This window comes from Lithobates pipiens, unplaced genomic scaffold (assembly GCF_037356315.1).
Source record: "Lithobates pipiens isolate NorthernLeopardFrog02 unplaced genomic scaffold, aLitPip1_a1.2 Scaffold_8, whole genome shotgun sequence".
NCBI classification, from domain to species: domain Eukaryota; kingdom Metazoa; phylum Chordata; class Amphibia; order Anura; family Ranidae; genus Lithobates; species Lithobates pipiens.
Genome location: NW_027507903.1, coordinates 572,252,735 through 572,278,692, shown reverse-complemented (window position 1 = coordinate 572,278,692; position 25,958 = coordinate 572,252,735). Strand labels below are relative to the sequence as shown.

Sequence of the window (25,958 nt, the reverse complement as noted above, 5' to 3'; positions counted from 1 at the left end):
TGGAGTTTATTTACTAAAGCTGGAAAGTGCAAAATCAGGCTCACATCTGCATAGAAACCAATGAGCTTCTAACCACAGGTTGTTCAATTAATCTTTGGTAATAAAACCTGGAAGGTCATTGGTTTCTATACAGAAGTGAGCCTGATTTTGCACTTTCCAGCTTTAGTAAATAAACCCCCATTGTGTACTTAAAAGTGGGGTATGCCTGTATTGAGTTGGCCCACCCTTTGCAGCTATAACAGCTTCAACTCTTCTGGGAAAGTGTGTCTAGGGGAATGTTTGACTATTCTTCCGAAAGCGTATTTGTGAGGTCAGGCACTGATGTTGGACGAGAACGCCTGGCTCGCAGTCTCTGTTCTAATTTATTCCAAAGGTGTCAGCATACCAAGACATTTTGGACAATTTCATGCTCCTAACTTCGTGGAAACAGTTTGGGGATGGCTCCTTCCTGTTCCAACATGACTGTGCACAGATCCACAAATCAAGGTCCATAAAGACATGGATGAGCGAGTTTGGGGTAAAGGAACTTGACTGTCCTGCACAGAGTCCTGACCTCAACCTGATAGAAAACCTTTGGGATGAATTAGAGTGGAGACTGCAACATCATCATCATCCATCATCAGTGAACGACCTCACAAATGTGCTTTTGGAAGATTGGTCAAACGTTCCCATAGACACACTCCTAAACCTTGCGGAGAGCCTTCCCAGAAGAGTTGAAGCCGTTATAGCTGCAAAGGGTGGGCCAACTCAATATTGAACCCTACGGACTAAGACTGGGATGCCATTAAAGTTCATGTGCGTATTAAGGCAGGTGTCCCAATATATTTGGTAATATGTTGCTTATTGCTTTTGGTAGTTAAAGGCCATTGATTTCAAAATCAAATGGTAAAAGCAATTGTTATGTTATTTAAAGAACATTATTATTATGTTAAGTATGTTACTATATAAAGTACAAAGTTATGTTAATGCTGAATGTTATAGATCAAGTCATCAAATTTACTGAGAATGTTTGTACAAATGTATAAACCTTCTATGCATAGCCAATGTATTTACTTTTAATTGAAAGTGATTGTAAAGGCTCATTTTTTTCCCCCTATAAAAATAACAAACATATTATACTTACCTGCTCTGTTGCAGTGGATTTGCCCAGAGCAGCCCAGATCCTCCTCTTCTCGGGTCCCACTTCTGTGATCCTGGCCCCTCCCTCCTGCTCAGTGCCCCCCACAGCAAGCTGCTTGCTATGGGGACACCCGAGCCGAGTCACAGCTCCGTGTGTCCATTCAGACAAGAATTCCCGACCTGGCCCCGCCCCTTCTCTCTCCTGAGTGATTGACAGCGGTGGGAGCCAATGACACCTCTAATGTGTCTCAGCCAATTAGGAAGGAGAATCTGGACAGGTGAGACACTCGTGGACATCGCTGGACAGAGAGAGACCTCGGGTAAGTGTTAAGGGGTGCTGCTGCATACAGAAGGCTCTACAACCCCTTTAATTTAATATAATTTAAAATAAATTCATTTAGTATTTTAACTCCTCCAGTTTACTGAGAATTTCTGTACCAATGTTCGTTTGAACATTCTACGTATGGCCAACAATTGAACTTTCTGATCTCTTGCTATCTGTGTGACATTTGTCCTCAGAGGGTTAACAGACAGCAGCAAAAACTTTTTAACTGTAGTGAAATGAAAATTTGAAGGAGCGGGATGGAAAACTTTTTTCGATTTTCTGTGTATGCTTTTTGGTCAGGAATGTACTTTTAACCACTTCCGGACCGCCGCACGCCGATATACGCCCTAAGTTTGAAGAGGAATATCATTATTATGGCAGAAGCCAGCTGCCATAACCCCAGTATCCTCTTTTTTGTCCGGTTCCCAATAAGAGTGGTCTCTGTGGCAGATTCGCTGTAAGATCGCTATTTTCGGTGGTGGGAGAGGGGCTCCCGCCGTGCTCCGGTGCCCTCCACTGCTTACCGGAGCCATCGACAGTGGAGGAGGCGATCGGATGTTCATCCACGCTGGGTATGTAGACAAGTGAAGGGAAGATGGCCCCCCACCCATCTCCATACCATTGCTGGGCGAAAGCGACGTTAAAACATCACTTCCGCCCATATCTCTTAAAGGGACATTTTTTTCCCCCCAAATGACACATTTAATTATTTATTTATTATTGCATTTTAGTGTAAATATGAGATCTGAGGTCTTTTTGACCCCAGATCTCATAGTTAAGAGGCCCTGTCATGCTTTTTTTCTATTACAAGGGATGTTTACATTCCTTGTAATAGGAATAAAAGTGACACTTTTTTTTTTTTTTATTTAAAGAACAGTGTAAAAATAAAAAATAAAAGGTAAAATAAATTATAAAAAAAAATGTTTTAAACGTGCCCATCCTGCTGACCTCCTCTGTAAATTAAAACATGCAACCTGTAGAATTTTTCAAACATCGCCTATGGAATTTTTTAAGGGTAAAAGTTTTCGTCATTTCACCAGCAGGCGCAATTTTGAAGCATGACATGTTGGGTATCAATTTACTCGGTGTAATATTATCTTTCACAATAAAAAAAAAAATTGGGTAACTTTACTCTTGTCTTATTTTTTAATTCAAAAAAGTGTATTTTTTCCAAAAAAAGTGCGCTTGTAAGACCGCTGCACAAATACGGTGAGTTTTTTAAGGGTAAAAGTTTGTCGTCATTCCACCAGCAGGCGCAATTTTGAAGGGTGACATGTTGGGTATCAATTTACTCGGTGTAATATTATCTTTCACAATAAAAAAAATAATTGGGCTAACTTTTACTGTTGTCTTATTTTTTAATTCAAAAAAGTGTATTTTTTCCAAAAAAAGTGCGCTTGTTAGACCGCTGTGCAAATACGGTGAGTTTTTAAAGGGTAAAAGTTTGTCATCATTCCAGGAGCGGGCGCAATTTTGAAGCATGACATGTTGGGTATCAATTTACTCGACGTAACATTATCTTTCACCATAAAAAAAAAATTGGGCTAACTTTTACTGTTGTCTTATTTTTTAATTAAAAACATTTTTTTCCAAAAAAAGTGCGCTTGTAAGACCGCTGCATAAGTACGGTGTGACAAAGTATTGCAATGACCACCATTTTATTCTCTAGGGTGTTAGAATTTTTTTTTATAATGTTTGGGGGTTCTAAGTAATTTTCTAGCAAAAAAAAACTGTTTTTAACTTTAACAAATCTCAAAAAGAGGCTCGGTTAAAAAATATTATTAAGGCATCAAATGTACTGAGAATTTTCATGTGTGCAAACATTTGTTCCAAAATTTACTAGTGTATGACCAGCTTAACATTTTATAGCAATCTTTTTTTTTATAACATTTATATTTTCCAATCTCTTTCTATCTGTGTGATAGCGGCCCCCCAGTAAGGACACAGACAGCAATAATAATAAAAAAAAAAACTTGACAGGGGTTCTAATCCTACGATAGGCTACTTAAAATGAAATAACAGTTTAGTTTATACATAACACACTTCAATCTGACACTAAAGACTAGTCAGTGGCTCAGTGCTGAGCTCCAGCTCTCTCTCTTATGGTTCAATACCTTGAAGAAAGCAGAAAAAGTGTGAGAAAAAGAAAGAAAATCAATGGAAAGTTCCATAAAATCCTTCCAGCAAAAGATTCTGTGTGCAGAAAGGTGGCCAAAATAAAATAAAAAACAGAATGAAGAAGTAAAGCCCTTACCAGCGGAACGTTCGGTCGGTCGCTGTGTCTTGCCTGATGCTCAGCGTACGGGGATATGATCCTAAAGTGGGAGTTGTAGACGCCGTCTCCTTGTTTATTTAGGATTGAAGGATGGGAATGGGAAGCTATTATAGATAATCCCTGAGCCAGCCCTCTCTCTGCACACACACAAAAAACTTATTTTCCTTAAATGTATTGGGAAAGATGAAGGACCTGCATTTTTTATATAAATTAACCGCTTCAGCCCCGGAAGATTTTACCCCCTTCCTGACCAGAGCACTTTTTGCGATTCGGCACTGCGTCGCTTTAACTGACAATTACGCGGTCGTGCGACGTGGCTCCCAAACAAAATTGACATCTTTTTTTTCCCACAAATAGAGCTTTCTTTTGGTGGTATTTGATCACCCCTGCGGTTTTTATTTTTTGCGCTATAAACAAAAGAAAGAGTGACAATTTTGAAATAAACGCATTATTTTTTACATTTGCTAGAATAAATGGTGGTGATCAGCGACTTATAGCGGGACTGCGATATTGCAGCAGACAAATGGGATACCTAACTGTCACTTTTAACACTTTTTTAGGGACCAGTGAAACGAATCAGTGCTAAAAATATGCACTGTCACTGTATTAATGACACTGGCAGGGAAGGGGTTAACATCTAGGGTGATCAAGGGGTTAAGTGTGTGGCCAACATGTGTTACTGTGTTGTGTGTGCTGCTTTTACTAAGCAATGTGCTTTGCAGGAAGGAAAAAACACAATGGCATGAGGGAGGGGGTAAGCTCTGATGTGGAACTTGCATAGAATTAGAACTATGGAGGAACAGAGAGGTGGGGGAATGTGGGAAAGGTAAGTGGCTTTGGTTGCATTAAAGCCGATCTTCAAGCAAAACTTAAAATTTGGTTCTAAAGGCTCAAGGTTTTTTACCTTCATGCATTCTATGGTCTCTGGGGACCCCCCTCCTCATTGGCTGAGTCAATCACAGACAGTGAGCCAATGAGAAGGGAGAGGGGGTGGAGACGAGCCGAGACTCTGTGTCTGGATGGACATGCAGTGCAGTAACTCGGGAGCGAGGAGTGCCGGCAGGAGAAGAGGAGGGAATGCTCTGTGCAAAACCACTGCTCTGTATAACATGTTTGTTACTTAAAAAAAATACTTTAATATCACTTTAGCCTATTCAGCATTTTTTTTCTGTTTAACCACTTGCTGACCACCCCGCGTACATATACTGCAAGGCGGCGGCTCTCCTGCGCAAAATCACATACAAGTGCGTTATTTCGCTCTCCCGGGTCCGGGAAAAATGCTCCCGCTGTGAATGAATAGCACCCCCTCCCCCCTCACCACTGTTAGAAAGCACCCCCTAGGGACACATTTAATCCTTTGATCGCCCCTGATGTTCAACCCTTAACTTTAGATAATCTTCTGAATCCTGAGAGGACCCCACAATTGGACAACCAATAATATAAATAAATAAATCAGAACAAGGATATTAGTTACCATCAATGTGATGTGTCCCTTATGCTGCTGTGTCCTGACTATGCCTGCTCTTTCTGTCCAGTTCCTCCATTTATAGATGCCGTACTATACCTTCCATGAATGAAAGACGATCTATGAATGGAGGACGGGAGGGTGATTGATCGGTCCACCCTCTCCATTCATAGAGCCTGTTTCATTCATAGAAGCAGTATTGGCTTTTATGAATGGAGAAGCTGGGCAGAAATGATGGGTAGAGTTGGGCACCCTTGATGAGTGCCTGTTACAGCTCTGTCAACGCCATTAACTCCCATTGCACTGTAAGATCACAGCAGCAGGGGTAAGGGATAATCAGAGGAGGAGGACTTCTAATAAAGGAGGAGGGACCCATGGCATTGATCATAAACAATGTTCATTGTGCTGATTTTTTTTTTTAAACTCTGCACCTCTGAACCCTGTACCCTGTACATAGTGCATCTCTGAACTCTGCACCCTGTACGTAGTGCATCTCTGAACTCTGCACCCTGTACGTGGTGCACCTCTGAACTCTGCACCCTGTACGCACACCTCTGAAATCTGCACTCTGTATGTAGTGCACCTCTGAACTCTGTACGTAGTTTACCCCTGAACTCTGCACTCTGTATGTAGTGCACCTCTGAACTCTGCACTCTGTACGTAGCACACCTCTGAACCCTGCACCCTGTACATAGTGCACATCTGAAATCTGTACTTAGTACACCTCTGAACTCTGCACCCTGTATGTAGTGCACCTCTGAACTCTGTACGTAGTTCACCTCTGAACTTTGCTCTCTGTATGTAGTGCATCTATGATCTCTGCACGCTGTACGCAGTGCACCTCTCTGATCTCTGAACTCTTAACGTAGTGCACTTCTGATCTCTGCACTTTGTACATAGTGCACCTCTGAACTCGGCACTCTGTAAATAGTGCACCTCTGAACTCGGCACTCTGTACATAGTGCACCTCTGATCTCTGTATTTAGTGCACCTCTGAACTCTGCACTCTGTACATAGTGCACCTCTGAACTCTGTACGTAATGCACCTCTGAACTCTGTACGTAATGCACCTCTGATCTCTGCACTCCGTATGTAGTGCACCTCTGAACTATGCACATAACGCACTCCTGGTATTTATTGGCCCTTTAGAATCCATCCACTGTGCAATTAGGCCACACCCATTGTTCGATGCGGTTCAGTGGGGGGGGGGGGGGGGGGCTTGGTTGAGTTCCTGCACCTATTCTCTAAGCAAAAAAACCCTGCATCCCTCCAGCTAGAGCACAGTGGTTTCAGAGAATTGCAGAAATCCAACAAATGGAAAATTTAACAATGACAATGAGAGATCAAGATGAGAAATATCAGAAGATTTGGGCTCCATATTTAAATTATAGAGAAAGTATGATGTAAAACATTTGAAATATGATAGAGCAGGCGGGTTGTGGTGGGGGGGGGGAGTGAGGGGGGGGGATTATAGTGAAAATTTTTTTTTTTTTTTTTTTTTTTTAGTTTGTATATTTATTTATTTATTTTTCTGGGAGGGAAGGGTGAGGGATGGGGGAGGATGACGTGGAATTGAGGTATGGATTGAAATATTATAAGATTGTTATAGCTGTTAAAGAAGTTGTAGATGTATAACGAAATGTAATGTGAAATCTATGGAAAGAAAAGATGAAAAAATAAAGAATTTATTTTTAAAAAAAGCCCTGCATAAATTTATATAATCTCACACATACAACTGGCCCTTTGAGGACAGCCATAATGCTGATGTGGCAGGCAATGAAATTGAATTTGCCACCTCTGCTGTGCAGGGATTTTCTCTCACTTCCTGTTTTGTCAAAGGGGCAGGAAGTGAATTGGACTCTCCCCAATGGGACACAGATGGCATAACAAAAAAGAAAAATCTCGACAGGAGTTGGAACTCCCCCTAAAGCTGCCTATACACTAGTAGATTTTCAAATTAAAATTTGTAAGAAAATTGTCAGTGCAGTCGATGACTTGACGAATGTCGTTAAAATGTAGTTCAAAATATACTTTGCTTTTAACATTTGATTTTTCGAACAAATTAACTTTACCGAATGAAAACCAAATACACTGTTAGAAATTTAAAACACATTTTCCATCCTGCTCCTTCAAATGTATTCATCGCTGCGGATGAAAATGAATGTTGATTTGACCCCAGGAATGATTAAGCAAACAAAGGCTCTTAACTACTTCCAACTTTTTGTTCATATGTAACATTCAGTATTTTTTGCTAGAAGATAACTTAGAACCCCTAAATATTATATATTTTTTAAAGCATGGGCTCTAGAGAATAAATTGGTGGGTTTTGCAAATTTTTATGTCACACAGTATTTTCACAGAGGTTTTTCAAGTGCACATTTTTTGTACAATATAAAATATGAAGTTGCTATGAGTAAATAGATACCAAACATGTCAAGCTTAAAAATTGTACACGCCCGTGCAACGACAACAAACTACGTCAAATTTAGTTACCAATTTATATTTACAAAGGGGGTCCAGAATTACTGTCTATGATCTGATGTTCGCGGTCATACCTTACATGTGTGGGATGATCGTTGTTTGCCTTTGTGTGGGACCAGATTAATGTTTCTGAATACTTTTGATTTTCAAAAAATGGCGCAGATGGTTTCTGAGTACACCAGAAGTGATGTCATGTCATCGCTTCTGGGTTACTATTACGAACAGCCAATCAAAACCAATCCTGGCTTTGCCTGGCTATCCAGCCAGCCAGCTGACGAAGGTGGCGGGAGGGGGGGGATGTAAACTAGTATTCATAATGGAGAATTAACATTCGTGATGCGTCAAATTATGAAATTTCGAAATGCAGCACGCATTCTCTTCTTCTTTAATGGGATAATAATAAAAGCTGCTTTGCTAGTGATACTGATAGAGTTATAGCAAACGTATTTGAAAAGGCTTTTTTTTTCTAGTGATATCAAGAATAATGTTATTATGCTTGTTGTTTTATTTTTTGGGCAAGTTACCACAACACCATTATCCCAATAGTTTTTAAGATCAAAGATACAACTATGTTGGTGTCCCTTGTCAATTTGACATTGTATTTTTGAAAATGTAAGTGCCTACTCCTAAACTGTCATTAGAAGTAAAATACATAGCCAACTATTATTCTTCACAATTTTTTTTATTGTGCATTAAAAAAAGAAAACAAATTAAATTAGAGATGCTATCTGCCATCCAAATATAAAGAACTTAACCAAAAACTGCATTCCATGCATACAAAAATATAAAAAATCTAACAAATAAAATCATTATTCAACAAAACAGAAAAAAAATAGTAAAGAGGGTAGAGGTGCAAATCCCTAGACCAGTGGCCTTGTTGGGGGTCTTGTGGCCACTGACCGCTATGCTGCTGTGGTGGGTGGGGTGGCTGTGGTATGTGGGTTGGCTGTGGTATGTGGGTTGGCTATGGTTTTTGGCCCCTCACCCCCTTGTTGAGGAGCTACAGGATGAGTTCCTCACACCTGCTCCTTTGCTCACCGGCCATCTGCCTTAATTTATTGGCAGTCACCATGGCAAATCCCTCAGCCTTATCTGGGTCTGTATGGAGCGCAGTAGTGGCCTGGATGAGGAAGGCAGCTGTGGCCTCCTCAAGATTCCTGCTCTTCCTGGCCCTTTTAGCAGACGGGCATAGGGGAGGGATCTGTAACTCCGTCTGGCTGCTGACTGCTGGCTCCTCTAGACTTGCACTTTCCTGTGTATGAAAATGGCACATAATTAGAATCTTTTTTAGGGTTTGGTCATCAATCACACACAATTTTGATTTCCTTACTGTTGCAAATTGAATGAGGAGAAATAGAAAAGACTATCATTCTGACCCTATCATTTTTTATTCTTGTTCAAATCATTTTTAGTCCCTACTGTCTATTGATATGGAAACCATTTTTTTTAAGGCAGAAATATTTGAACAATAACATCTAGTTATCATCATTGTATTTTTGGATACAAATATGTTCAACAATGCTATACCCAGGTCAAGCTGGGCTCCTCCACATCTTCATGCTGTGCAGCAGGAGCTGTGGCTTCAGCAGATGTCCAAAGGAGCATAGACGGCGATGGCCTGGGTTCTGTCTGGTCGGTCAAAAAACGCAGGCTGTGGTAATACCACAGCCTGGGGACATATAGGTCATCTGCTGCTGCTCTATATCTCTCTGAGTCCAGGACCTTGTTGAGCTTCCTTTTAAAAATATTCCTCAGGTTGGAAATGTTGTTCTTGACATAGCTGATGTCTGCACTGGGGTAGAAAGGCTTCACCAACTCGAGCAGTTTCTTCATCGCTGCCTTCTTCAATATTTTATTGGAGTAATCTTGACTCTTGACCTTCCAGAGAAAGGGCAGCTCCCGATACAGGTCAATGAATTGTGGTAAAAAATCAGGCACTGTAAATGTATCCGTCATTATAAATGATAATCTGCCTGCAAGACAGAACACAAGACAAACTGTAATGTCTGGTTGAACTCACAATATAGGCCTCAATCTAAGCACTATAGGCCACTACCCACCTATGCCCCAAATTCCAATTGTCCCTTCTTTTTATGGCTCCTTTCGCGTGTTGGTGAGGGCAATCATTCGTCCTCCACACCAAGATCGTTCCTATGGCCATTCCACCGACCGTGCGTTCTGGCTTTATATACACTATGAATGTGTGAAACTCCGCTGTCCGTGCGTCATGATACTGGGGCGTGACCATCTCTCTTCTGGATGCTACACGCATGGCTGAACATTCGGGAGGGACAACATGGTGGATTCACCGGATTCCAGGCAGCCCCGTGGTGGTGGAGCTCATAGGAGGCACAAAGCAATCTCCATGAGAAAGGGTGAGATGGTGGAGATGGTGCGCATCCTAGAGAAGCAGGATTATGACAGCAAGTCACACTGAGGGCCAAAGTGACCCAGAAGAGGAAGAAAGTATTCAGGAGCCTCTTGTTTGAGTAAGTATTCTTGGAATCTGCCTTCAAATGTGTATACATGTCGAGTGTTTAGATGTCAAAACAAAACACCCACTCCACACATTAGCAAAGTATGTAGTGCCTTAACATTAGCATGGAGAAGGAAGAGGTGGAAGGAGCTGGCAGTGTTGCTAGGTACTCGAGTTTTGGAGACCCAGGCACCAGGGCCAAGATTACAAAGTAGTTGCAGTGTTAACATTCCTAGTAGTGTAGGTGTCTGAAGGGCAAGCAGGTTGCAGGCAACAATAGACTGGGTAGGTGAGTATTTACGGAATTTGACTAGTAACTTGACCATAAACTCACTCGCCTCAGTCACTTGACCATCGTTCCCTTAATACTTTTTACTCTTATTACTAGGTCATAATCTTCCACAATGCACTATTGGCAGAATGAGTGCAGATATGTTGCATTGTTTGAAGGATCTGGAGCAAATCAAGGAGGCTGCCACAGCTTTACTGCAAAGAATCTGAGATTTTGTGGACATGCTTGCCAAATTTTTATTTCCTCTTGCCTGATCTGAAGTTTCTTGTTCCATTTAAATATTTACAATGTTTTTATGACTTTGAAATGTGACAGTTTAGGGACAGAACTCAGTGTTTCTCCACTCCACTCCTCTAGGTACACCACCAGATCCCGTTTTCTGAATTTTCCTCAGTGTAAAAATGACTGTGCAAATTACTTACAGTGAAAATTACAACATCACCTGTGCGAAATTCGACAAATATAGAAAACATAACCTGGGTTTGCATCTTAAGAAGGAGAGTTGTGAAACACTGCCCTAATGGGAATTGGAATGTTTCTGTGTTTTGAAGAATTGCAAAGCCCAAATTTGAAGATGTCCACAAATTGTGCCTTAACATCCTTATTTCCCTCATGATCCCATGCCTAAAATGTTCGTATTTCCATACATCTATTTTGCAAAAGCCCCAAACCACACAGTGTGTCAACATGTGCTATCTCCCATCACTGGGTATCAATGGATGCGTTTCGGGGGTGCAACCCCTTCCTCATAACTAAAGTAGGTCATAGGAAGGGGTTGCACCCCCAAAACACATCCATTGATACCCCGTGATGGGAGATAGCACATGTTGACACACTGTGTGTTTTGTGGGTTTGGAACTACACACATTTTCAGCAGGGGATCATAAGGGACATTTAATAGTTCTGCCTCTATGTGTCCGTAGCTTCAAATTTTAGCTTTTAGAGGGGTGAGATCACCCCATCTGAGGAAGGCAACAGCCACACAGTCTTGGGGTACTAATATCTCATTTGGCCTTTACTTTACCAAACTCAAACTTTTTAAGTTCCTGAGTTTGGGATGCGTATCTAATGTTTTCTAACGTGCCTGTTTCGCCACAAAAAAGGAGAAATAATGCAAAACATACATGTTTATACACAAATATGTTGGTTTGTTTTAAAATCTTAAAACGCGAATGTGAATGTGCTTTGAGTAAAATGTTGTTTACTAAACAATGTGTGGCTTATTATTTCAGTGCTCATTACCAGTGTATTTGTTAAGTTGTTGTAGTTACAGTTACAATGTTCACTTAAATGTGGCCAACTCCGGCAAATTTTATGCCTCCAAAAAATGAAAGGAGTTGAAAATGCATAATGTTTTTGAAATTCACGCATTAGATCCATTAATAACCAAAACATTGTGTGTGTATGTAGCAGCCCTACAACACACCATCATAGCTGAAGAAGATCTTGTAACCTCATATAGCAAATAAGGAACGTTTGCACTATTGTAGCAAGTTTCTAAAATAAAGGCCATTTGTGAAAATATTAGACAGATAAGACACACAGAAAACAGTAGTTCAAATGAAATATGAGTTTATGAGTTTAGGATCAAAGATAAATATTATTCCTGATCAGCTACAATTTGCTTCCAAGTGGTATAGTGGTTAGTACTCTGCGTTGTGGCCGAATCCGGGTCACGGCATCTTTATGCACTGGATGAAGTGTAATGTCCACAGCCACATCTGTCACGGCCATGCCAGTTCCGACTCCAGGCCAAGGTGTATCCTGCCATGTCATGCTACACCCGCTGGAACACAAACTTGGGGCCATGAGAACTCTACAACAGTGGCCTTTGAAGGTAACAGCAGAGAGTGAAAAGACTTTCTTTGAAGGCCAGTGGGATGTACATTTTGGACAGCGAGGACCACTGCTTTTCGAGAGGCACGAAAGTAGGCAGCCATCTATGTGGAAGTGAAACAACCGTCCTATAAGGCGGTGGGGTTTCCTTCAACACCACCTGTGGGCCACATAGAATGAGATTGTAACATTATTAGCCTTTGCCATTTTCACAACAATCGAGCAGCCATAAGCAGTGATGTGACAGCAACTGAGAAGGCCTGAGCACTTTCCTTTCCATTAGAAATTCAGCAGAAAGTTAGCCGTTTATCTCTGGAATGGCTGAGATGGTGTCGATTGGCTTCTGCAGCTAGAATGCCCTTTGTGAAGGCTTAGCAAAGAGTCAGGGGCAGGTGCAGGGCCAGTGGCGCAATGGATAACGCGTCTGACTACGGATCAGAAGATTGTAGGTTCGACTCCTACCTGGCTCGTTGACAATGCCGTGATCGTATAGTGGTTAGTACTCTGCGTTGTGGCCGCAGCAACCCCGGTTCGAATCCGGGTCACGGCATCTTTATGCGCTGGATGAAGTGTAATGTCCACAGCCACCTCTGTCACGCCCATGCCATTTCCGACTCCTTAAGATGTTATTATTATTTTACAGGATTTATATAGCGCCAACAGTTTAGGCAGTGATTTACAATACAAAAAGGAGACAATACTGTTATAATACAATAAACTACAAAAGGATTAGGAGGGCCCTACAATCTAATAGGGTGGGGCAGGTGGTACAAAAGGTTGTAACTGTGGGGAATGAGCTGATGGAAGTGGTAGAAGATTAGTTGGAGACGTGATCGGCTTTTGTGAAGAGATTCGTTTTCAGGGATCGCCTGAAGGTAGTAAGAGTAGGGGGATAGTCGGACAGGTGGAGGTAGCGAGTTCCAGAAGATGGGGGAAGCTCTTGAGAAATCCTGGAGACGAGCATGGGAGGGGGAGACGAGAGAGCTTGAGAGTAGGAGGTCTTGATAAGAGCGGAGAGGATGATTTGGGTGATATTTGGAGATACACAAGGAAGGAGTCTCTCTAAAGCCTTGTACACACGATCCGATTGTTGGCAGGGAATTGTGTGATGACAGACTGTTTGCCTAAAATCTGACCAACTATCAGCCAACAAATATTGGATGGCAGGCTAGTAAATTTTCGGCAGACAAAGCTCTGTTTTCAGATTTTCGTATCGTCTGTACACAAATCCGTCACACAAAAGTCCAATGTACAAACATGCATGCTCGGATTCAGTGGTCACCAAACAAGACATTAGCAGAAGGTGCTCAAAGGGTAGCGCTAAAGAGCTGAGAATTCCACATAGTATGTCACTACATTCGTGTTAGTTGGCCGAAAATTGTGTGCCATTAGTATGCAAGACAAGTTCCTGGCACACGCCCTTCTGACAAAAGTCTAACACTCTGTTGGCCAACAATCCAATCGTGTGTACGAGGCTTAAGGCTTTATGTACACAGGACGTTGTTTAACCTCTCCTGAATGATTTAACTTGACAGCTAGAATCCGACATTTAAAAACATCCATTCAGCTGCGTCTATATGCCACGTTTAGCCACCTTTGCGTTTAGGAGCGTTTTTGAAAAAAAATAAATCTTTTTTTAAAAATGTTGTTAAAATGAAAAACGTCTAAAAGGAAAGCTGCTAAACGAGAGTTACCACGTTTAGCAGCGTTTACAAGCTGTTACGGGCATTTGGTGTTTCAAATGCCTCTGGACGTCAGTCCTGAATGCATTTTTTGTGTTCCAAAAAATGCTTCTAAACTCACCTGCCTAGAAACGACTATAAACGACTCTGTGTACATTTACTGATAAGATAGCATAGAGGAGAGTTCAGGGGCAGCTGAAAAAAACGCCCAACTAAATGTCCATTTACCAGTAGCAGTGTACATGAGGCCATTTCTGTCTGATTGTCCTATTCCTCTGCTATCTGCATGTGTCACTTCTGACAAATTTTCGTGACACCAAGAGAAAAAAGGTGACAGGGGTGGGAACTCCAGCAGATTGACAGCCTCACCTCTGTTCCTGTGTGCTGTGTGAAAGGGGGGTGTGTCTCTTCTCTCCAATCAGCTCTTAGGGCTCTCCTTACTGATATAACTTCAGCTCTCCACCCCCTGCTTTTCATAGCTGAGAGATCCTGTATAAATTCTGCACTCTGAATGGATGTAGGGGAAATACTGCTATGGATAAACAGGTACAACTGTTGTAGGAGGATTTGATCCCTGTTTATCACCTGAGGCCAGTCACTTCACTGGTTATTTGTATGGGTTTACAATCACTTTAAGGTTATGATCTGTGCTGTGCCTTATGTGTTACTGTTAAAGTACAGTGGATTGAGAGCAACGCAGGTTACAAGCATTTTGCAATACGAGCTATTTAAAAAAAAAAAATCCTGACTTGATTTGCGAGCGTTGTCTTTTTAGGAGAGCAGGATTCAAGCTGCAGGGGTGTGCAGTACTGTATTTGGTCAAAGGTACGGGTGTGCTGGTGATGCTCGGAGACACTCGTAGACACTCTGAGACACTTGAAGACTCTGTTCCCGAGTGTCTCAGACTGTCTCCCAGTGTCTCCAGCGCCCCCCGCACCTCTGGCCACATACAGTACTGCATAGACCAGTAGTGGCTGTGGAACAGAGGAACAGATTGTCTGAGATTCCATTACTTCCTATGGGGAAATTTGCTTTGATATACGAGTGCTTTCTATCATAAGCATTCTTCTGGAACTAATTATACTCGTAATCCAAGGTATTACTGTATACCTTAGGGAAAAGCTTTTTTTTTTTCATTTTGGATAGATTGGAGAGGGATTAGAACACCTGTCAGGTTTATTGCTGTCTGTGCCCCCATTAGGGAGATTTATCCTCTCTATTTGTCCTGTTTACCATTATCATTGAAAGTGAATGAAAATCCCCAAATTTGGGTTGCCCCCAAAAAAGTCACCAATGGGAAATCTTCCAGTGAGCACACTAGTTCTGGTCATCTAGGGGGGGCCCAATGAATGTCCTTAATTTGCAGGGATTTCCTATCACTTCCTGTTTTGGTTATGGGACAGGAAGTGAAGGGAAATCTCCCCGATGGGACACAGATTGCAAAAATGCTTCTTTATAACTCTCCCTTACTGCATTCAAAATGAAAAAAAAAGAAGCTATGCCTATAGTTCTATGTATATACGGATGATAAAAAAATAATTTGTCTACAATTTTCTGATGCTCAGACTTACCTGTCTGGCGGAGGCAGGAAATTCTACTTCCCTCTACACTAGTATACTGGTAAAAAAAAAGACTCTCTGCCCCTCTAACAAGGGTACGCAAAACCTATAATAAAAAAAACTACAATAATAAGACTTGCCCCTGATTGACCACTATATTAGTAAAGATGAATGGTGATGAATTTGAACTGCTTTGCCCCCATACCAGTCTCCTTCTGCTGGAGGAAATAAACGCACACAGAGGGTTAACGCCTGGAAAGGAACGCTCCCCCTATGTCTGTACTCTGTGGCTTGTACAGGAATTCCGTATTTTCTTTCCAAAATTTCAACTGCTAAGGCTTGGCTGTACAAATGTGTTTTACCAGAAGATGCCAAGCAATACAAATGGCTGTATTTTTAGTACCCCGTGCATGTATGTGCGCCTGTCTTTTCATCCAATCACTAATTCCATAAATAAAAAGTGTTTCCTTATGTGTGTCACTGTAACTTCCTATCTAATGTTAAATGTCAGAAGTCAGCAGGCTGCTTTGATTGTAGCCGTTTAATTGTATATACTGTAATTATTTATTGGACCTGTACTTTAACCACTTCCCCTTTGGAAGGTTTTACCCCCTTCCTGACTAGGCCATTTTTTGTCATACGGCACTGCGTTACTTTAACCACTTCGGCCCCCCGGAAGAATTTACCCCCTTCCTGACCAGAAATTTTTTTTTTGCGATTCGGCACTGCTTCGCTTTAACTGACTAATTGTGCGGTCATGCGACATTGTACCCAAACAAAATTGATATCCTTTTTTCTCCCACAAATAGAGCTTTCTTTTGGTGGTATTTGATCACCTCTGCGGTTTTTATTTTTTGCTCTATAAACAAAATAAGAGCGACAATTTTGAAAAAAAAAACCAATATTTTTTACTTTTTGCTATAATAAATATCCCCAAAAAATATATAAAAAACTAATTTCTTTCTCAGTTTAGGCCGATAGGTATTCTTCTACATATTTTTGGCAAAAAAAAAAAATCAATAAGCGTATATTGATTGGTTTGCTCAAAAGTTATAGCATCTACAATATAGGAGATAGATTTATGGCATTTTTATTATTATTATTTTTTTATTAGTAATGGCGGCGATCTGCTATTTTTATTGTGACTGCGACATTATGGCAGACACATCGGACATTTTTGACACCATTTTGGGACCATTGTCATTTATACAGCGATCAGTGCTATAAAAATGCACTGATTACTGTGTAAATGACACTGGCAAGGAAGGGGTTAAACACTAAGGGGCGACTGTGATTCTAACTGTGCGGGGGATGGGCTACCATTGACATGACAGCGATCACTGCTTCCGATGACAGCGAGCAGTAGATCCCTGTCATGTCACAAGGCAGAACGGGGAAATGCCTTGTTTACAAAGGCATCTCCCCCCTTTCTTCCACTCTGTGACATGATCGCGGGCCCCCGGCGGACATCGAGTCCGCGGGACCCGCGGGCACGGTCACGGAGTATGCGACGCGCCCACAATGCCACAATTTAAAGGGGACGTACCTGTACTCCCATTTGCCCAGCTGTTCCATTGTGCCGATGTACATCGTCGTGCGCTGGTTGGCTAGTGGTTAACTGACAATTTTGCGGTGTACGACGCTGTACCCAAAAAAAAAATGTATGTCCTTTTTCCCACAAATAGAGCTTTCTTTTGGTAGTAATTGTTCACCTCTGTGGTTTATTTTTTCTGCTAGAAGTAAAAAAAAGGCCGTCAATTTTGAAAAAAGAAAACAATATTTTTTACTTACTGCTATAAAACATAACCAATAAAAAAAATGTAAAAATCTAATTTCTTCTTCAATTTAAATTTAATGTGTATTCTACTACATATTTTTGGTAAACAAAAATCCCAATAAGCGTATATTGATTGGTTTGCGCAAAAGTTACGGCGTCGACAAACTATGAAATAATTTTGATTATTTATCTATTATTTTTTTACTAGAATGGGGGCAATCAGTGACTTATAGCAGGACTGCGATATTGCGGCAGACAAATAGGACACTAACTGACACTTTTGTTACTTTTTGAGAACCAGTGACACTAATACACTGATCAGTGCTAAAACTATGCACTGTCACTGTACTAATGACACTGGCTGGGAACGGGTAAACATCAGGGGCGATCAAAGGGTTAAAAATGTACCTTGTTAATGTTTCACTGTAGTGAAAAACATAGATTGGTGTTTCCGCTTCACAGACTCACAGGATCCATGTCCTCTGTACTCGCAGAATGACAGTCTGCGTTGCTCGCCCCCAAAACTCGGAAGTGCAGAATCACGTACATATATATATATATATATACGTGATTCTGCACAGAGCGGTCGTCCTGTAGCAGTAAATCTGTGATGGGGCGGTCAGGAAGTGATTAAGGCATAGTTCACTTTTTACAAAAACTGCTTATGCAGGTAAGGGGTGTCTATTAGGGATGAGCCAAACACCCCCCCGGTCCGGTTCGCACCAGAACCTTCGAACGGACTGAAAATTTGTACGAACTTTAGAACCCTATTAAAGTCTATGGGACTCGAACGTTTGAAATCAAAAGTGCTAATTTTAAAGGCTAATATGCAAGATATGCAACAGACAACACCAGCAATAAGGGGTATTTTCAGGTGTATACTGTGCTGGAGGCACACAACACCCACTGTAACTGTGCTAGGTTCCCAAGCAAAAAGACACTGTCCCTGTCTATCTAGCTCTTTCCCTGCACGCCAACACACTACACAAGTCCGCCTGTGCTGGCAGCCTTATATAGTGCGGGGCATGTACTAAACCCCCCTGAGCTATAATTGGCCCCAGGCATCCTGCCTGTGGCCAATTATGGCTCTCCTCGCTGGCGGTGATGTGATTTTCCAAGCATGTGGGGTCAAAGTGCATGCTTGGCCAATCATCAGCCAGCAATGCACTGCGATGGCGTAGTGCATTGTGGGCCGTTCGTGCCGCACAAATTTGGTGCGAACGGTCCACAAAGTTCTGATTTCGCCAAACAGGCGACCTGCCCATGTTCGAGTCGAAAATCGAGCTTATCCCTAGTGAGTATAGATAAAAAATAAACTGTGCAGCTGTGACCAAAGTTGGATAATTCCTTTGATATAGGTGTAGACCATGTATGTACCTCCTGAAGTCTGACTGAACAACTTCCATAGATATCCCCATCCATGAATATTCTCCCAGTGCCTGGGTGGGTTTCCTCCGGATACTCCGGTTTTCTGACACTCTCCAAAGACATGTTAATAGGCTAATTGGCTCCTGTCTAAAGTGAGCCTAATATATGTATGTATGAATGTGAATTAGGAACCTTAGACTGTAAGCTCCTTGAGAGCAGGGACTCCTGGGAATGTACAATATATATGTAAAGCGCTGCGCAAATTGACTGCCCTACATTATATAACCTGTAATAAAAGAAACCTGCTTTTGTTGCTGGGCAATACTAAGAGACACCTGTTGCTGTTCACTTCCATCATCACAGGAGCAAGCTATTTCTCTAAATTCAACCCCCCTTGCATGCGCTTTTTCTCCCCTGATGCAACAGCTCTGTGTTCAACATTTGGGATCTTACTCCTGTGATTGTGGGGGTGAGCAGTAACAGCTGGAAATCTCTAAGTAATGTCCTTGCAAAAAGGCAGGACAGGTTGATGATATCTCTTGGAATATTCCAGTCAGGCTCCGAGAGGTACATAAATGGCCTACACCTACAGAAAGAGCATTATTCAACTTTGGTCAAAGCTGCACAGTTTGTTTTTATATAAAGACGTCCCTTATCTGTATAAGCAGTTTCTTTATAAAGGTGATCTTTGAAACCTAATATTTCAATAATGTGTCAATGGCTATCCAGTCACATAAACATTTCTCTGAAGGCTGAATGAGAGAAATCCAAAGATTCTCCCATTCATGCTGGTGTAGCACCCTGGAGTTTAGGCAGGGTTGCTCCTCACAAATGCCAGGAGTAGTTATCCTGGTTAATTGATAGAGATCTATTGATTTCTCCCTAAATTTGGCCTTGTTGCACTCTTCTCTTCTACCACTAGGTGGCCGGGCACTTGGTGGTACTAGATATGAGAACTCAAGGTCAGGTTATGGGTACATGGGGTATGTTAGCGAATGGGCAGGGGTTTTCTTGAATCCCGAGCAGGCCAGCGGGATGAAGCTTGAGAGGTATCTAGTGTGCCAAGCTAGGGACCCAGCAGAGAGGCGGGGTTGACTCTTGAGGAAGATACTACCGTGAAGATTGGAGGAGCTCAAAGGATTCAGTGGCAGTGAATCAGTGGGTCTAGTGAAAGACCCGGAGCTCAGTGGTCTGAAGAACTACAAGGAGTGATTGTAGTGAAAGAGAAAGGACCTGTTACGTTTGTGTTAGGAACTGTTAAAGACTGTTGCCATAGGAGACAGCATTCCTGCACATGCAGATGTGGCTTCATGCTGGATGCCTTTCCCTGCATGGTTGTCCTCTTAATCTTGCTATTACCTAAGGGTGTCCTGGCCCTAATCCTCTTTCCCCCATAAAGATTGTTAAAGGAAATAAAACGTTCTTTTGCACCCAATAACTATAAGTATTCTGCACCCACCATGCCTCACAACTCAATACATACAGAAGGATGTCAGCTATCCCTGGCTCTGGAGGTCCTCATTAGATCAAAAGAGGCCTGGGACCTTGCTACACTAAAATAGCATGGATAGAGAAACCTTCTCTGCCTGGTATTGTATTCACACAACTACTGTTCCCACAGCTGTCAGAATACATGAACGTGACTGCATGTGGACGGATCTTAGGCACCCTATTGAGGGACACTAGAACTACACTCGTTATAGCCTTGATTCCAGGCAGGAGTTTACTTTCATGTGAAAATCAGCATTAGGTATAACTCCAGGCCTAGAAGTGAGCCACCCTGAGCACACCTTCTAATAACCTAATAACTGACTGTACGGTTACACTAAGCACTACAAACATTACCACAGTTAAAGAGAACACCAACTCACAGGTGTGCAGAGCTTGCACTGGCATCCACCAACCCAGCAATACCTGTCACCTCCCTCCCAGTGACATATCCACAGTTACCAGTGGATACAGGAAATTAATCTCACTCTGTAACGACATGCTTACTCTCCCTCTCTCAGGGTCCCTCTACGTCTTTCACTCGTGATTTCCGGGATAGGTCCCTAGGTAGTAGGTACTCTGTGCTGCAGGTCTAGTCCCAACTGCTAGTGAACGGGACAAGCTCAACACTCCTTCACTACCACAGTAGCCGTCACCCTACACCAGTCACCCATTCCCTGGCTGGTTGGTTGCATAGCTATTATATATATATACAATTGTCTCTAGCAACAGAAATATAGCCTACACAAGACAGCAAGCTACATCCTGGACTAAAGTGTACACACTGTACAGGGGTTTATTTACTAAAACTGGAGAGTGCAATATCAGGCTCACTTCTGCATAGAAACCAATCAGCTTCCAGGTTTTATTGCCAAAGCTTAATTGAGCAAGCTGAGGCTAGAAGCTTGAGGTAACACAGTCCATATAGTCCATGTTTGGAAAAGATCCTTAGAGGCTATCAGTCTGTCCTTGGTATTTAAGAGTGTTCAGGCTTCCAATCCTTCAGGAAGCCCCGAGTGGCCCCATAGTTTGGGGCACCATCCAGCAGCATAACAGCCTAATCGTGTCAGTATTTCCAACTCTCTCTTGGGGCATTAAAGAGCCCCTTTTTATGTGGATCTGAGGAAAATTGGCAAGAAAATCTAGCCAATCAGATCCACCACACATCTACATTGTTAGCCCTTGTACACACGGTCGGACATTGCGACAACAAAATCCGTCAGATTTTGTCCGACGGATTTTGTCAGAAACTGGTGTTGCATACACACGGTCTGACAAAGTTGTCGGAAAATCCGATCGTTCGGAACGTGATGATGTTATTTCATTACGACGGGACTACGTTCAGGCTAGTAGCCAATAGCTTTGGTCTAGGAATTTGATCTGAGCATGCGTGGCACTTAGTCCGATCGGAATTCTCTACAAACGATCAGAAAAAGTACGATCGGATCATGTTGTCAGATAATGTTATAGCCCAGCTCTAAAAACTTGGCGGTCGGATATTCCGACGGAAACAGTCCGATGGAGCCCACACACGGTCGGATTATCCGACAACACGGTCCGATCAGACATTTTCCATCGGAATATCCGACCGTGTGTACAAGGGCTAACAGTTTCACAGGAAAGACAACAGACTTGACCCAGGTAACTACAGAACATGAGTCAGCATAGAAAAAAAAACATGAATCCTTCTGTAGGCACCTGCCTACATGTATCTGATTGGCTGTGTTGTCACTGTTTTGCTGAGAATTTTCAAATGGCTACTTTGATTTTTAGATCGAAGTATGTCGAGCCTAGGCCAGAATAATTTGGGCCCCGCTGTGTCCTGGGATTCTCTGCAATTTGCTTCAGGGTGCAAGATTTCACACATAGACAGATGTGCCCCAAGTCTTTAGTGTATGGCAGAGATTGTGCATGCAGTTTTCTACCAGAAAGCAGAATGCCCAATGTGCAGATGTGCCACAGGTCTATGCCAGGTCCTTCTACGCATGTGTAAGATAATGAAAGATGGCGGGACTGAAGAGGAGGAGGATGATAACAATATCAGTTGGGTGAAGTTCCACTTTTAGACCCCTTTCACACTGGGGCTTTTTTCAGGCGTTTTTCAGGCGCTTTAGCGTTAAAAAAAGCGCATGTAAAGCACTTGAAAGAAGCCTCATCTGCAATCCCAATGTGAAAGCCCAAGTGCTTTCACAGTGAGATCCCTTTCACACTGGGGCATTTTTCAGGCACTTTAGCTTTAAAAAAAAGCGCCTGTAAAGCGCCTGAAAGAAGCTGCAGCTGCAATCCCTGCTTGTGTCCTCCGGACCCCAATTTTTGCGCCACTTGCAGAAAAATCCCACGGTACCTGGGTTAGTTGGTGGTTAATGTTGTTCAATGGTTGTGTCTTGATGATCGTCTCACCAGAATTCTAAAGGAGACAGAGGCTGAAAACACTCTGTACCGTTTCTATGAAAAGCCCATAATGATAACCAAATACTATGTGACCTTTTCCACAGATTAGGTCTTATGAAAGAATGCAGATATTTGTCCAAATATGTTGGAACAAACTACAAACTCATTGACTGAAGAATGTGGACATGGTGACCTATCCCACTGCACACAGAGCCCGGATAGCTCAGTCGGTAGAGCATCAGACTTTTAATCTGAGGGTCCAGGGTTCAAGTCCCTGTTCGGGCGCTCAATTTTATAATACTCACATAAATTACTATAGACTGAAAAGGACCTGAACGCCAAAAGAGAACATTTATATGGTACAAGAGACATCTAGAAATGTTAAAGTGAAATTTTTTTTTTTTATATAAGGACACTTACCTGCTCAGGGAGCCTATGATGTCAGCACTCGAAGTTGTGTCGAAGTGTGTCTCCAAGAAGGCAGCAGAGAGAAGGAGGAGGAGCGCAATCTGTGGAGCGATCTTTCCTCGGAAGTGGGAACAGATACCTGGATTTGACAGGTATCTGCTCCCCCCTGAAAGGTGCCAAATGTGGAATCTGATCTGCGGAAATTCCATTTCTGGGTGGAACTCTGCTTTAAGTGTACCAAAGCAGTATACTGCTGTAGTGGCGGCTCCTAAAGAGCCCGCGAAATGCGTTTTTCAAAGTTAAACTTTGCCTAAACTGCAGTTTGGTTTGGGTTTATTTGTCTAAATTGGACCTCTGCATCAGTCTGACTGGAATTTGAGATGTTCAGCCTGGCCATAGGGGGCACTGTCTCTTGTGGTAGGCGTGGAACTTTGGTCTGGTTAGGTGCTTAAGTTACTCTCTTTCGGAGCCAGGTCAGTGGGAGTGGCCCTCTTGCTGTGCCCTCTTTAAGGACATGGTTCGGGGTTCCGGTCCAGTATGATGTGCTGACTTCATGGTCCTAGTCCTCCTGACCAGCCCCCAGGAAGGCTATGGCCTGGGGTGCGGATCCACCCGACTTTGGTGCCTCAGGGCTGGCTAGCCAGAGGCGGGGAAGCTGGAGGAGGATTCTGGGGTGGTTGGGTGCCGTCTCCAGTTCGGGAGAGACCCAGAGTGCTTCAAGCATTCCAGGGAAGGACTCTTTAAAAGAACACCGCGTATGGGTTGGTTTTCTTAACAAGAGCCTGGAAAGGCTGAAGTAACCGAGAGAATCCGGTCTTGTGGATATCGTCAAGCAGGCTGAAAGATCCAGGTATCCTACAAGTGTTTCAAGTTTAGTTTCCCTACATGTTCTACAACAACGTCTGTGGCAGAGCCATTATTTTGTACGTTCTACAACAATGTCTGTGGCAGAGACTTGTTCCTGAGTAAGCACCTTGTTGGCTGCTAGGCCTTATGAGAGAGGGACTGTCCAACCTGGGTGACCATCAAGCTGCGAGTGGCTATTCTCTGGATGCAGTCAAAGTAAGCAAGTTCTTCAACGTTTTTTGACTTTGACACTAAGAGTACCTGAACTTCCTTCCCAACCCTCTGAACCCAAGTTGAAAGACTGTTCAATTGACTGAATTTTGCAAATAAAATCCATTCAAGTGGATATGTTGTCAGTCTCGAGTTACTGGGCTATCTACCACGGGACATCCTCTAGACATGTCACAAGGAGAACAGAAGGTAACGGTAAGCCCAAAAATAACCAGCAGCTCCTTCTGGGGTTAGTGCTACACTACTCTGATATGAGGAAGCAAATCCCTGTCTCCACCAAGATGGCCACCTCTACACAGAGAGACACTTGGATGGTAAGGCAGTTATAGGGAAAGATTAGCTATGACAGTGCTTATAAAAGTATGCGCTAAAGGAGGTTGCAAATGCAGCCCCTGAAATCACCAAAGGGCTGCACAGAATTTTCAATATATGTAATGCTTGAGGGGACTGTCAAAAACGGTCAAAAACTGCAGAACTAATGGAGGAAACGAGGGTCAGAGAGTGTGGACATGCTACATTTCTGGCTGGGTATATGCTGCAGAAGACAGGGATCAGTGCTATTACCCTAATCAATGTGCCCACTACAGACTGCAGAAGGACACACATGCACATCATATACCAAAGGCATACCTCCCAAATTTTTGAGATGGGAATGAGGAACTCCTTATCTGCAAAAGTATGTAGGCATAGGACACACCCCTCGCACGCCCCCTTAAAGGAGTATTGTACAAAAAAATAAGATTTGTTAAATGCACAAATGCTTTTTTTACCACTACTATTCCTTTATATTGGCTTTTGAAATTTACTAATGCAGCAATTTAGAACTCAGATGAAAAGTTTAGCGCTGGGATGGGAAACACTTTTTGATAGATAAAAAGTGCATTTTATATACATCTATGTAGATTAAAATGAGGGTCAAGTGAGGAGGAATGAGGGACAGAGGGACATTGTTCCAAATCAGGGACAATCCCTTGAAATCAGGGACAGTTGGCCAAAGTGCTGCAGGTTGGGCACCAGAAGCTATGGGGAGACCACAGGCAATAATGGTGACTAGTCCACTGTTCTCTGCTTCCTCTGTAAACCTTCCACGGCTCTTGTCGGCATTGTCGCACTTACCTACAAAGAAGCTGCTGATGTATGGGTTCCCTGATTCCGGATAACAACAAACCTTCTGGCAATGCCACACCCTCTGACACACCAAGGCTGAAGAAGGAGGATTTAGTTGGGCTATACACCCACCAAGGCAACAAAAACAAAATGACAACAGCAATAAACAATAACAGAATAAACTAATTTGTACAATGCAACGAACAATGAGAAGATCAAGTATTTCTGTACCCAAAATCTAGGGAGTCCTAACTAAAGGTGGTACTAAAAGCTGAAAGGTCCTTGAATTTCTCCAATGTGAGTCCTGCATTGGAGTGCTCAGGCATATTTGTATCCCATATATAAGGGCTTAAGTCCCCCGTTAAGCTGGCGCTGTCCTTTTAATATGAGGGTAAGGGAATTGTGGCCAGTGGCCCCTCTGCTCTCTGATGACCGGAACTCTCCAATGGGCTCTGGACTCTATAGCAGAATCTCTCACAAAACCAGTGACACCTCTCTCTTCCAGCTTTCTGTACCTCTCTGATGGCTGTGGTCTCCGTACGTAAAGCCTTGTACATGCGGTCAGATTATTGGACGAATTTTTGTAAATTTTTTGTTGGATGCTAGTCTTAAATCGAAAATGAAGAGGGTACTCACCATCAGAAAATATTCTGACGACAGAATTCAACGTCAGAAGTGACGTAATGTGTTGAATTGTTTTTTATGTGTTCTTTCATTTCTTTCATTTCTGAGCATGCCTAGTCTTGCTCTTCAGATTTTTTTTTACAGTTTTTCAGATGTAAAGAGGGAACTCTGTGGATTCAGATGTAAAGGGGAACTCTGTGGATTCATG

General features: G+C 42.5%; 1 protein-coding gene and 3 non-coding genes across 4 annotated transcripts in view; 3 read left to right on the top strand and 1 right to left on the bottom strand.

The window, feature by feature from the left end:
- ANGPTL6 (angiopoietin like 6) overlaps nt 1–3,781 on the bottom strand; it is a 57,800-nt gene extending 54,019 nt beyond the window's left edge. The window contains exon 1 of the mRNA XM_077470178.1: nt 3,699–3,781. The gene's annotated coding sequence lies outside the window, so the exon portion shown is untranslated. The remainder of the gene's footprint in view (nt 1–3,698) is intronic.
- An 8,885-nt stretch (nt 3,782–12,666) lies between these two features.
- TRNAR-ACG (transfer RNA arginine (anticodon ACG)) lies at nt 12,667–12,739 on the top strand. Its single transcript has one exon. It is a non-coding gene; the product is annotated as a tRNA-Arg (tRNA).
- An 8-nt stretch (nt 12,740–12,747) lies between these two features.
- On the top strand, nt 12,748–12,819 carry TRNAH-GUG (transfer RNA histidin (anticodon GUG)). The gene has a single exon. It is a non-coding gene; the product is annotated as a tRNA-His (tRNA).
- A 9,927-nt stretch (nt 12,820–22,746) lies between these two features.
- Nucleotides 22,747–22,819, top strand: TRNAK-UUU (transfer RNA lysine (anticodon UUU)). The gene has a single exon. It is a non-coding gene; the product is annotated as a tRNA-Lys (tRNA).
- Nucleotides 22,820–25,958: the final 3,139 nt, after the last annotated feature.